The 13,893-nt window shown below is 41.6% G+C and overlaps 1 long non-coding RNA gene across 1 annotated transcript; it reads right to left on the reverse strand.

Annotated features, from left to right (window-relative positions):
* Positions 1–380: 380 nt before the first annotated feature.
* Positions 381–13,244, reverse strand: LOC307184682. The gene is made up of 3 exons (XR_013827791.1): positions 12,299–13,244; positions 11,194–11,907; positions 381–618 (listed from the first exon to the last, which is right to left on the reverse strand). It is a non-coding gene; the product is annotated as an uncharacterized lncRNA (long non-coding RNA).
* Between the last annotated feature and the right edge of the window lie 649 nt (positions 13,245–13,893).

Consider the following 13,893-nt stretch of genomic DNA (forward strand, 5'->3'; position numbering starts at 1 on the left):
ACACATCATAATGGCATAAAACCAGGAGAGGAGCAGCGACAGCCAGAAAGAATTACAAATAGAGAATAGAAGACAAAAAAATGTGTGTGTGGGGGGGGGGGCTAGGGGTACATCTGTGGGCTTAATCAGTAACTTAATCTGGCAATGCAAACTTAACCAGTTAAGAGTAAACAGAATCCAGTTAGGCCCCTGCCTCCTAATGAGCCCTTACCCCTACCTTGGGCTTTTGGGGTCCTCAGACAACAACATGCAGACATGTCAGTTCCTGCTGGCGTCAATCCTGTCTGGCCTCTGGAACAACGGCCAAGCACTTGATCATTCTGCATTTCTCAGTCCTGAGCCTCCGAAGGCTACACGTGGCATTATTGGGAGTTCTTTGCTTATTAGTGGGCTTGGAATTTGCCTGCTGCACCCACATCTGGCCCCCAGATGGTGGGATTGACCCAGGTGTGCACTAAGCTGTAGGTTCCCCGTGTTTATGGTCAGTGTGCCCGCCTGGTCCCTGCTTTTTCCCTGGGACTGGAACGTGGTCCAGAGCTGGCTGGGGCTGCTGTGCCTCCCCTAGCTTCTGCCAGTCCGCTCAGGCCATCTTTTCCCTCTCACTGCCACTCTTCCACCCTACAGCAAAGTTGAGAAAACAGTACAATGAATAGCCATATATCCCTCACTTAGATTTACTAATCATTAACACTTTACCACATTTGTTTTTCTTTCTCTTCCTATGCACACAGACACACACACAATTGTCTTGATAATGTCTTTTTTTTAATATAAATTTATTTTATTTATTTTATTTTTGCTGCGCGTGGGCTTTCTCTAGTTGTGGTGAGCAGGGGCTACTCTTCGTTTTGCTGCGAGGGCTTCTCATTGTGGTGGCTTCTCTTGTCGCAGAGCATGGGCTCTAGGCGTGCAGGCTCCAGTAGTTGTGGCTCGCGGGCTCTAGAGTGCAGGCTCAGTAGTTGTGGCGCACGGGCTTAATTGCTCCATGGCACGTGGGATCTTCCTGGACCAGGGCACGAACCTGTGTCCCCTGCATGGGCAGGCAGATTCTTAACCACTGCGCCACCAGGGAAGCCCTTGATAATGTCTTTTATGGCTGTATTGTTTTTCAGTTCAGGATCCAATCAAGGATCATGCACTGCATTTAGCTGTCATGTCTCTAGTTTTCTTTAGTCTAGAATAGCTCCCTTTTTTTTTTTTAATCTTTTTTAAAAAAATTTTTATTGGAGGATAGTTGATTTACAATGTTGGGTTAGTTTCTGCTGTACAGCAAAGCAAATCAGTTATACATACACATATATCCACTCTGTTTTAGATTTCTTTCCCATATAGGTCATTATTACAGAGTATTGAGAAGAGTTTCCTGTGCTATACAGTACGTCCTTATTAGTTGTCTATTTTTATATAGTAGGGTGTCTTGACTTGGATATTTCTGAAGAGTTCAGGACAATTGTTTTGTAGAATGTCCACAGTTTGGATGTCTGATTATTTCCTCTCGATTAGATTCAATGGGACCACAAGGATTTTTTTTTCCATTCCCTGCGCTGCTGCACATGCAGCATTTTTGGCAGGAATACCTTCTAGGTACGACTGCCTCTTAGGCATAGGCTGTACCCAATGCCCACTTGCTTTCCTCTGTACATCACTGTAACCACCTCCTCACTGTCCCGGCCAGAAGGTGACACAGCAAGGGTGGCCGAGGAGCTTGCGCCAGGCAGACCTGGGCTCCCAGGGGCCCGGCAGGGTTGCTGCCACCAGACACCACTCTGACGATTCAGCCCAACTGGATTGGTTCAGAAGGGAAATATCTTAAATGTTCTCCTTTGGCTCCCACTTTCATTTGTCACAGCTGAGTTCTCAGATATCCTGGGCTCTTAGAACTCTGTCATAGTCCAGTGGTGGTTAGGCTGAGGAAACAAACAGGGCAGAGATCCCACAGAGGCAACATCTTAGAGGCTCCATAGGATATAACCTTCGTTATGTGGACAAAACTGCTGAACTCAAGTGGAAACTCCAGGCAAAGGGCTGCTGTGCTGGGCTTCAGGAACATGAAGAACCAGGAGAAGTTGGGACCAGATGTCTGGTCGAGTTCAGGGATTTGGCAAGTATCCATGTTCTGCATTAGCAAGAAAACCAAGTTCCTCCTTGGAAAGGAAGCTATAAGTTCAAAAAGCCAAAGTCAAAACCCAAATCCAGAGCCCTCATAGGTTGGAGGAGACCTGGAACCAGGAGCTCCTCCAGGGCAGGAAGCCTTTCCTATTATCCTGTGCACCCCCATGACTGAGCACCATGCTTGGTGGGTGGGAGACACCCAACCCTTGCTGTTGAATGAATGGATGAATAAATAAATAAATACGATTTCTAAAGAAGAAGAGTCAAGTTTAGTATCCAAGAGTCCAATTTAATTAGGAGGATTTAAGAGTCAGTATCTGAGGGTATAGATGGGGAGAGACGGCAGAACGTAGAATTTCGAGATACATACATCAAGGGTGACTGAGTTGAAAAATGGGGTTGAGCCACAGTAAGCTGTTGAAATGTGTTATAATTCATCCTCAATCGACCTAACTCCAGATTTTTCTTTTATGATGAGCTCATTGGTGTCGTGGTTTTCTTCAGGCAGAGAGAGAACTTTTGTTCAGCCACTGTGCAGCCAGGAACGTGCCTGTCCCATCAGGCACACAATCTGCCTCTGAGAAGCTGGGAATGGGGCCACAAGGATGATTTCCCCCCCCTTTCCTGCCCTGCTACAGGTGGCAGAAACAGAAGGTGAGATGTGGACACACTCATATAATATCCAGGCTTTTCAAACCTCATACAGCGACACGCAAGCTCACTCTCTAATATCATAAAAGCTGGGAGGAAAGTCCAGGAGTGGGAATGGAGAAATTCCATGGAAAGAAAGCTCAGGAAGCTCCTAATAAAACCTAGCTTAAACATAAAAATTTGGCACTTTATCAAGACAAGGAAAATAGTGAGGGGTCGGTGACTGAGCTACGGGCTGCATTTAGCATCTGGAGTGTTGGAAGCTTCCAGCAAGGCCTGCTAGACTGATAAAGGGGCTCTGGAAGATCTCTTAATGGATATAAGTGCTGTGCAGGGGGGAGAAGACTTGTCAGGTGATTCAGAATAAAAGTATTTTTAAGTTGAGAAGAGTGCAATTGTATTACCATCCCCACATTTAGAGATGAATAAAAAAGGCACAGAGAAAGGAAGTGGGCTGTTACTGGGCCTCCCATAACTACAGTCCAGCTCAGCTTCCTTATATAGGTTTCTTTTCACACACATGCTGTTAGGTTAGGTTTCTAAAACTCATGGTTTTTATTTATAGATTAGGCACACCCCAATTTTTCTAAATACTGAAGACGATGCTGGCCAGAACTTAATTTGGTTTATCACCATGCCTAGCACTCCCTCCCTCCTGCCTTCCAGTCTGAGTCCCTTGAGGAACCTGGGTGGCCTCTTCATTTCTATAAACTTTCCCAACTTTCTTCTCCTTTTCCTCCCTCCCTCCCTCCCTCCCTTCCTCCCTTCCTTCCCTCCTTCCTTCCTTCCTTCCTTCCTTCCTTCCTTCCTTCCTCCCTCCCTTCTTCCCTTTTTTTTTGCCAACGTGTCAGTACAGCTGAGCCCCCTGATCCCTGTTAGCTGCACAGACCCAGCTCCAGTTCTGTCCTTTTACTGGGCAACTGATGTCAGCATGGCTGGATTACAGCCCAGCAACCGTTCTGTTACTAATGAATTGGCAGGGAGAACAAAACACTCTCCTGGAACAGTTTTGTCATCTATAGTTGGAGCACAGAAAACCTTGGGATTTGGAAAAGAACACATGTCATTCGAGTTTGTTTATTTGCCTTCAGATGTCAGGACCCCCGGTTCACCACGCCCTGAATGTTTGTCTGATTACAGAACTCCTGCAAATAACAAAAGGTTAAAGGAAAACTCCACCCTTGCAGCATTTCCCTACTCATTTTCCGCCCTCCAGGACTGGCTGGCAGGCTTGGGTCGGGAAAATTTTTATATTTATAGTCCCATAAATAGGGGGGCCAGACTTGGCAGCTTCAAAAGGGCTGAGACAATCTTGGAAAGCTGGGATTGAAAGAGCCCTTAAGGAGCATTAAGGCCAACATTCTTCTCTAAATATGAGAAGCTGAAGCCAGAGAGGTTGCCGGTGTTAGGGGTTGAATTGAGTTTCCCCAAAATTCATTTATTAAAGCCCTAACACCCAAGACCTCAGAAAGTAATCTTATTTGCGGATAGGGTCTTTACAGACATATAAGTTAAAGTGAGATAAGCGGGGTTGGGTATAAACCAATGTGCATGGTGTACTTATAAGAAGGAGAAATTTGGACAGAGGCACGTATACAGAGAGAATACTATGTGAACATGAAGCCAACCGTCTGCAAGCCAAGGAGAGGGGCAGGGAACAGATCTTTCCCTCCCAGCCTTCAGAAGGAAACAGCCTTGCCAACACTTTGATTTTGGATTTCTAGCCTCCAGAACTGTGAGACAATAAATTTTTGTTGTTTAAGCTCAGTGTGTGCTACTCTGTTACAGCAGCCTCAGCAAACTCTTACATGTGGAATCTCAGTTCAAGAGTGGCCTCGCCAGTTAAATCTTCTGAATGCCTTGCCCAACGCTTCTTTTGTCACATTGCCACCTACACTGGATACATACTATGAAATTACTATTTACAGAAAACAAGAGTACTCTTCCAAAGGGACAATTTGTCTAAGAATTTGAAGAGCAATGCCTCTGATCTTCCATGCTGGAATCTCTATGTGTAAATAGAGGCAGGAAGCTGCTCCCCACCTACCCCCATCTTATTCAGTTTAAAAAGCTGCTCCCATTTAACTCACTTCCTCAGAACCCAGGAAATAGGCATTCTCTTTTTATACGATTGACCTCATTTTTAGTACTTGTCTCAATCTCTTTAAAAAATTACCTGGCCTTAAAAGAGCACAACTAGAAATATGAAAATTATGAAAGAAAAAAATCTCATTGGTAAAGGCAAATATACAGTAAATGTTGTAGATCAACAACATATAAAGCTTGTAGGAAGGTTAAAAGACAAAAGTAGTGTAATCATCCACATTCACAATAAGTGGTTATGGAACACACAAAATAAAAACATGCGAAGTATGATGTCAAAAACATTAAATGGGGGGGGAGTAAAAATTCAGAGTTCTTAAAAATTTCAGGGTTGTTCAAATGTACGGCCTTGGGCTTCCCTGGTGGTGCAGTGGTTGAGAATCTGCCTGCCACTGCAGGGGACACGGTCTGGGAAGCCTGGTCTGGGAAGATCCCACATGCCGCGGAGCAACTAGGCCCGTGAGCCACAACTACTGAGCCTGCGCGTCTGGAGCCTGTGCTCTGCAACAAGAGAGGCCGTGACAGTGAGAGGCCCGCGCACTGTAATGAAGAGTGGACCCCGCTTGCCACAACTAGAGAAAGCCCTCGCACAGAAATGAAGACCCAGCCATAAATAAAAGACACAGCCATAAATAAATAAATAAATAAATAAATAAAAAGCCAAGCATTTGAAGCCCTTTAAAAAAAAAAAAATGTACGGCTTTTTTCTGTCTTATGGAATTCAGTTTGCCGATATTTTTTGGGGAGGATTTTGCCATCTATGTTCACAAGTGAGAGGGCCTATGAATTGCATTTCTTACACCAAAAAAAAAAAAAAAATTACCTAGCCTTTCTCTTTTTGTGAGAATATTCTCAGTTTAGCTACTATCATCTATTTTGCCCAAAGTTGTGTTCGTTATTTGTTATTAATGGTACCTTTGGTTTCTATCAATTTATAATTTTGAATGGGCTTGAATTTTATTTGTGTGCAGATAAACCACGGCACTTTATTACTGGAGGAACATATTTGAGGAATGGAGTGATAAGAATAATTTGCAATAAATTTTCACAATAGATTGAAATTCTGTCCTCAAAGCAGTTAAAACAATCATCATCATCTAGAACAAAAATAGCCTTTGCTATGATGGCAGGCTCTTTTCCAAAGTGAAGACTGCCAAAAGGGGTATTAGGAGATCGGAGAATTGACTGAAAGCAAGAGAAGTCTCTCTTCTCTGCACGTCTCGGTGCTGAGAGAGGCACAGGGGCAGTGAAGCATTTGGACTAAGCTTAGGAACATCTCAGAGAAATCCTGGCGGCCAGGTGAAGAGCCCAAGGACAGGCACTGGGCTCAAAGGGCCAGGGATTTGCCAGCTGGCCCCAGAAGAACATTCTGTGAGAAATCTGTGCCTCTGCTATCACCCCAACACATGGCAGTCAGGCTGGCCTGTGCTGCCAGGGACCAGCCACTACACTGACTTTACTACATGGCTAGTTTGTGTAAACCCCTGTGTTAGAAAGGGTGTACCCATGTGGGCTTGTGATCAGTGGCTCCCAGAGTTTAGGATTTCATAACACTGTCCCCGCACCCCCTGCCCAATAAAAGAGGGACACTGGCAAATGGTTGGCCGCTTTTAATTCTGGCAGATAAGAATATTATTTAAAACATAGTATCTTCTACCAATATAATTTCATAAAAACGTGAACGTTTAAACAATTATTTAAATTAAAAAAACAAAACCTAAGAACAGTTACAATCTCTCCATTGTAGCCAAAGAATGTCGCCTGCCATATCAGTAAACAAAGGATGTTTTGGCCATCAAGCCATCAGCCATTGCAGCTGGTATGATAACTTGGTATGATATTTTCATAAGTTATAAAATAAAGGTAAATGAGATAAGAGTTTTCAGGTGAACTCTTTAGGAATAATTATGGTTTGGTATGTCTATCTAAAATAGTTTCTCCAGGTTTCTGGTAACTTGAAACTTTATTGCTAAATTAACTTAAATGAAGAGAATTCATTTAATAGCCAGGTCATTTTGAATAAGATAAAATACTGGAACATTAATTGCTAAACAGGTCTGCTTTTGTCTTCTTATGAGAGGAAAACTAAAGATGTTTGGGGTTTATTAGACACATTTCTTGCACAACACTGAGAAAAGAAATTATGCTATCAGAAGAAGTATGTTTCTAGAGGTTATGAAATATTCCTAAATTTGCCAACCAGGAAATGCTGGCATGACCAACAGTTCACAATTACTTGCAGCTTGTCAGTTTTCACTAGAGATTAAAGATTTTAAGGGTTAAAATTGTAATATGTAAATAAAGCTACTAGAAATAATAAGGGAAACATGTCAGTACGCAAGGAAAGTAGGATGTGTGTTTTCAACAAGAGAAGGTATGAAAAATGGAAATACATTTTCTTAAGGGGCAAGGGTGATTTTGTCCTACAGCTTGTTATCTCTAAATGGAACACGAGAATAAGAGATAAACTAATACAGACACAGAAAGTTGTGGAAGGTTTGTAGAAAGGGAACCCTGAGAGAAGAGTTTTGTACATGGTAGGCTGGGATTGGGTTAAATATAATAGGTAAATAAATTTTGTTATTGAGGGTGGGCTGGTGCAGGATTGGAATTTGGTTCTCTCTCTCTGTTAAGAGAACGAAGTTTTCTTGGAATGTTGAGTTACTTTTAATAACAAACTGTGAATTTATTTACCTTCTAAATGATCTGTATTTGCCTTAAAAATCTTTTATTGTCACTTTGGCTGAATAAATAAGTATTGTTTCACAGCAACCTATGATCCTATTTAACCAAGTGTTTTAAAACCTTTTGGTGTCTTTCACAAACTTCCCCTAGTCAAATTCTAAATAAAGTTCATTTGACCTCCAGCTAACTTTGGGATGCTTCAAAGGGCCCCTGAAACATCCCAAAGGGAGATATTAAATTAACTAGGTTTATTTATGTTAAATTACATGAGAAACATTGTCAAATAAGTGGTGATAAAACCTTCTTAGGCTGGGATGAATGAGAGAGTAGCACTGACAGATATACACTACCATGTGTAAAATAGCTAGCTAGTGGGAAGCAGCCGCATAGCACAGGGAGATCAGCTCAGTGCTTTGTGACCACCTAGAGGGGTGGGATAGGGAGGGTGGGAGGGAGGCGCAAGAGGGAGGGGATATATATATATATATATATATATATACATATAGCTGATTCACTTTGTTGTACAGCAGAAACTAACACAACACTGTAAAGCAATTATAATCCAATAAAGATGTTAAAAAAAAAAAACCTTCTTAGGTTAGATGACTTTAACATGTATATATTCCAAAATTTATATGGCATTCCTAAAAGTCTGATACGTCCTGGTATAAGGTTATCAGGCATAATTCTAGTTATTATCTTAAAATGTTGTATGTCACAGAAATATCCAAGTTCCTTGTCAATTGCATTATAATCAAATATTTAACCATGCCATTTTAAGTCTTTTGCTGTTTATAAACAACCATTGTTTTACTCTGATGCTTTCATAAAATGAAGATCTTCAAGAAGGTTCATAAAAAGGACTTTTTAACAATTATAAGTTTCTGATAACTTTTAGATCATACCACTGAACTGGGTAAGAAATTAAAAACTCTAATGGAAAACCTGATGATTTCATCCAGATCAACAGGAATTAATTACACAGGACTGAATGAACTGATAAATATGGTTTATAATTTTATGACTTTTTAAAAATATACTGGCTTTTAATCTTTGCTTTCTAGAAAACCTTTCCTCTTACACTAATTATGACCTACAACAAACTGATAAAGTATACTTTTGTAAAGAAGATGAAATATTTATCTTTTTCTCTCAACCTGATCCTTCCAGAATTTGGCTTCTCCACCTGGCTCCCCTGTGGACCTGATGGCTTATTGTGACCAGATTACAAATAGTTTACTAATCATTGTTTTAATGTGCTCTCTCTTGTTGTTTTCAAATTATTTATGCCTTGTGGCTCTCTCTGTTGCACTATGACTTTATTAATGTTGCTAGTTGTATTACTTATATCCTGTCTGTTTTATAAGATTGTTGTCTCCTGCATTATGAAAGTGTAACCTGGCCTTCAACAAAATTAATGACATCTCAGGATAGTTGATCATATATGTAGCTCTATATAGAATAATTGTCATAGTGCAATTCTAGGTATGAGAAAAAGCAACAAGGGAAAACATTTCCTGGATTATGCTAAACTTGTAAGCCAGGCGATCCAGAGAATTTTAGATTATCAGCACAGTGAGTGGCCCAGAATTTTTGCCTGGTCTAGGAAGACTTCCCAGTGCCTTGGGACAAAATTGCTCATGGAATGCCTCCCAAACGTTGGCTGAATTTATGACCAAGATGAGGCCCTGTGGACAAAGAATGTTGCCTTATCAGCAAACAAAGGATGTTGTAGCCATCAAGCCATCAGTCACTGCAACTGCTTCCAGCAGCGCACCCAAAAAAAGATACTGGCCCTAGATAGTTAAGATGCATATCAAAGGAATAATTTCATTAAGCCCAGACTCTTGCATCTTCTCATAAGTAGGAAAGCACTAAATTCATTAACTTGAGATGTCTGTTTTTTCTTTAAATGACAGTAATCTTTTGGTGTTTGACTACCTGGTTTTTTTGTTTGTTTTTCAAAAACTCCTATATATCCTGGCTTCTCCCTTACTTCTTTAGAACAGTCCCTCAGAGCTATCTGACAGCCCATCTCCTGGGCTTACATCCTCAGTATGCCTGCTGAATAAAACATAATTCTCAACTTTTAGGTTGTGCTTTTTTTTCAGATAACACCATCAAACGACGTTTGGCAATTCTGAAGTGACATATTATTTTGAAATAAGGATATATTTATAATTTTTTCAAATGGAAAAATCACAACGTAATATTTTATTTATCACTGCCACCTCTGGTACAGTTACTGGTGCTTGAGCCTGGACCTCTCTATGGTCACAGGCTCTTGTGGAGATTTTCTTAGCAAGCCCAGCACCCTCAATGTTTCAGCTAGATGATGTCAGGTATGATAGGGGTTCCTTACCCTATCTTTTATAGTTCCCTTGTTTCTACAAAAACAGAAGAATCTTTGCATCTCTCTACCGAGTGAAGAATTACAATTCATTATTACTTATAGGTAGCTCCTTAAAATGCTTTGTTAGCTAGTATCAGTGCTCAAAAAGATATGTCATCCCCCACTATAAAGGTGATGTCTCCTCCTGTCTTAGTCTGGGTTCTCTCAGAGGCAGATTCTGAAAAAAGGATTGGAGTGCAAGTAGGTTATTTGGAAGGGGATCTCGGTAGAGGAATGGGGATGTGAGACAGGGAGGGAAAGGCAGTTCATAGAGAGGAAGCACTCACAAGCCCATTGCCACTGGGGCAGCTGGGAGACTCCTTGGAAACTGCAGAGTACCCCTTGGAGTGTTGTACCATAATTCCCACCTGTTACTGGTTGAATGCTGCTCCTGAGGGCACGGATTGCCCAGCACTTGCCACTCACCCTGTGTACAAGCCACGTGAGCTTCTGCAACCAGAGCAAAAGTCTTCAGGAAGAGTCACAGAAGCCAAGTGCTTTAATCGTAGCAGGGAGTGCTACAGAACGTGGGTAGGGCACCAAAGGAATCTGCTATCCCCACTTCGGCAACCTCTGAACTCTTGATATGAAATCATATCACAGACCCTGCCCTTTGATAGATAAAGCAGGAAGAATTATGACTCACTTCAGCCCTTAAAGGAAAACGGAAGGGCCTTCTTCCCCAAAGAGCCACATCCTATTTTTCCATGGGTGGCCAGACAACCTCCAATAACCCTTGTCCCGAATCTGTGGGTGAGACCCCTGCTGCACATCATGGTGATAAAATGGGTACACTCAAGACAAAAATCTTCCACTAATACCACGGGACTTTTACTAACAATGACCTAGACTAGAGATGGCAAACTGATTCCACCTGTGGGTCAACCCTGATCAATTGGTGGTGGCTGCCAGAGCACTGCGTTGAGAAGAATTCTGAAGCATGGAGAGAAAGAGTGTGTTATGGATTAGGGCAGCTGGGTACATATACATAAGGGGTACCAATAAAAATCACTGAAAAACTTCAAAATCCTTTCAGGAATGTACTATGTGTGTACATATGCTACTGGAAGGAACATTTTCATAAGATCCTTGGAGGTTGTGTGTGGATGAGGCACGCAATGGAACCCTCAGAAGGCAGCATGCTCTAGCTACATCTCGAGTGGGGGCTGGGTGGAGGATAGACAGACAGTTCAGGTTTTACTGTTGACATGGTAGACAAAATTACATTTAAAAGTCTCTTAAGGGCTTACCTGGTGGCACAGTGGTTGGGAGTCCGTCTGCCGATGCGGGGGACGCGGGTTCGTGCCCCGGTCCGGGAGGATCCCACGTGCCGCTGAGCAGCTGGGCCCGTGAGCCATGGCCGCTGAGCCTGCGCGTCCGGACACTGAGCCTGCGCATCCGGACACTGAGCCTGCGCGTCCGGAGCCTGTGCTCCGCAACAGGAGAAGCCACAACAGTGAGAGGCCCGCGTACTGCCAAAAAAAAAAAAAAAAAAAATCTCTTAAAATGTCCTAAAGTTGCTAGTATCTGGGCCCTCAGAAGCTTAAAAGCATGTACAGTTAAACCCCCAAATGCAAACATGATGCAACCGTTCTACATGGTCCCTAACTGGCCTTCTAAGGTATCCACAGGGGTCAGGTCTGGTAAGCTGAGGGCTTTTATTTTGTTGAGTGGATTGTGTAACCTGGTGGCTGCCTTTAGCTGCCTTCCTTTCTCTTCCCACACCTAGTGCTCTGCTCCTCCTCTCATACTCAATATTGACAAAATGAGGAAGTTAGGCCCCCATCTCACATAACACAGGAAATCACATTTCAGATAGATCAATAAGCTAAATGTAAAAGATCAAAATTATTTTAAAAACCTAAATTCGGGGAGTTCCCTGGTTGTCCGGTGGTTAGGATTCAGCGCTTTCACTGCAATGGCCCGGGTTCAATCCCTGGTCCGGGAACTGAGATCCTGCAAGCCTCGGGGCGTGACCAAAATAAGAAAAAAAAAAAGAAAGAAAAAAAAAGAAAACAACTTAAAAGTTTGATAATATCCAGTGTTGGCAAGGATATGCAGCCATGGGTACAATTAACTAAGAGGACTATTTCTACTAAAATTTTTACTTCGTTTCTGGTTATCTATCCTGTAAAAATACTGAGTAAATACTAAGACACCTGTACAAGGTTATTCACTGCAGCATTGTTTATAATAGTGGAAAAAAATTGGAAATAACCAAAATATTCCTCAAAGAAATACGGCTAAATAAATTAAGATGCATCCTTATAGAATGTTACACAGCTTTTTTTTTTAAAAAAAGGTAAATATATACACAATGACAGGGAAATAGCTCTAAGACATGTCAAAACTTACTTGAATTCAGTTTCTTCATCTGTAAGGTGGAGAGGTTGGACAAAAAAAATCTCTTAGAGTCCTTCTAACTTCACTCTATGAAAACGGAAGTACATCATATGGCTCAAGAATTTTGTGCGCCTAAAAATAGAATTGTCCCCTTTTCAACTTTTTCCCTGGGAAAACCTAAAATTCACAAAACCCGTAACTCCCTTTCTACTTTTTCTCCTTTCTCAAGGTTAAATCTTTCTTTCTCAATTCAGATGATCAAAATATCTTGGAATCTAAAAGTAAATAATAAAACTCTGAGAGTAAATATGTTCAAACAGCTTTACTAAGCAAAAAACCCCTGAATACATGGGTTTCATAGACAATACACTCCAGGGCCAGCAATTAAACGGGTCACTCTACATCCTCTGGGTAATATTGGTGACATTGATCAGCAATGGCCTGCTTGGCCAGAAGAGGGCTGTAATTTTTTATTATTTTTAAAAGGCTAGGTTTCTTTTCTTTTTAATATTTATTTACTTATTTATTTAGGCTGTGCCAGGTCTTAGTTGCAGCATGCATGCTGAGATCTAGTTCCCCAACCAGGGATCGAACCCAGGCCCCCTGCATTGGGAGCTTGGAGTCTTACCCACCGGACCACCAGGCAAGTCCTGAGGGCTATGTTTATATGAGGAGGAGAGGCCTCATAACCAATGACTGGGGTGTCCTGGAGAAAACTGGTTCCAATGAGAGGGGACTCCAAATTTACATGTGTCAAAAACAATCTCCTAGGAACTGATAAAATAGAAAGGATCTAATTTTAAACAAACAGGAAAGATAACCTAAGGAAGCAGAAGTTTCATTCCATTTTGACTAGATTTCCATAACCACTTGAGAACCTAGAGTTCCTCTGATGCCCTGGTAGGGAATTTGCTTAACCTTTCTGGGCCCCAGCTTCCCCCTATGGAAAGCAGTTATGGGACTTCTGACTCATCTTTCAGGATCATTTTGAAGAAAGGTGAATATTAGAAAATCCATCTGAAAAAAAGAAGAGAACACATCAGTCACTGAGGGAAAACCAGGACATAGGGCATAACAAACAATAAATTATCTACTGCCTAAGAAGGTCCTGGAACCAATATAGACAATTATTTTGGTTCTTATTTACAGCCAGAGAGGCCTCTGAAGCTCATTAGAGTCTGGAATTACTTCATACTCTGGGCTGGAAATTTCAAAGGAAAATTTCAAGAAATTCTGAAGGAAACTTCCAAATCCACTAGCTGGTTTGCTCTTCACTAGATGTTAACTGGATTATTTACTTTTAAAAATCAGGCTGAATTTTGCACTGACTGAGCCAAATTTTGCATCTATCTCTGAGCAGCTCTTGCTGTCGTCAGTGTAGCTTCCACGTGTGGACAGGAGAAGAAAATACGGGCCATTGTCCTACCAGATGCAAATTATGGTCCCGATTCAACAAAAAACATCTGTTCTCCACACAGGAAAAAATAAGAACAGACTCTGAAGCCAGACTGATCTTTTGTGACATGGCACCCTGCTCTTGTAGAAATTCACATTGTGGTTTGTGATTAGCAAGCAAAAAGAAAAAAAAGATTCTGAAATTCACATGA

Source organism: Stenella coeruleoalba (genome assembly GCF_951394435.1).
Source record: "Stenella coeruleoalba genome assembly, chromosome: 3".
NCBI lineage: Eukaryota > Metazoa > Chordata > Mammalia > Artiodactyla > Delphinidae > Stenella > Stenella coeruleoalba.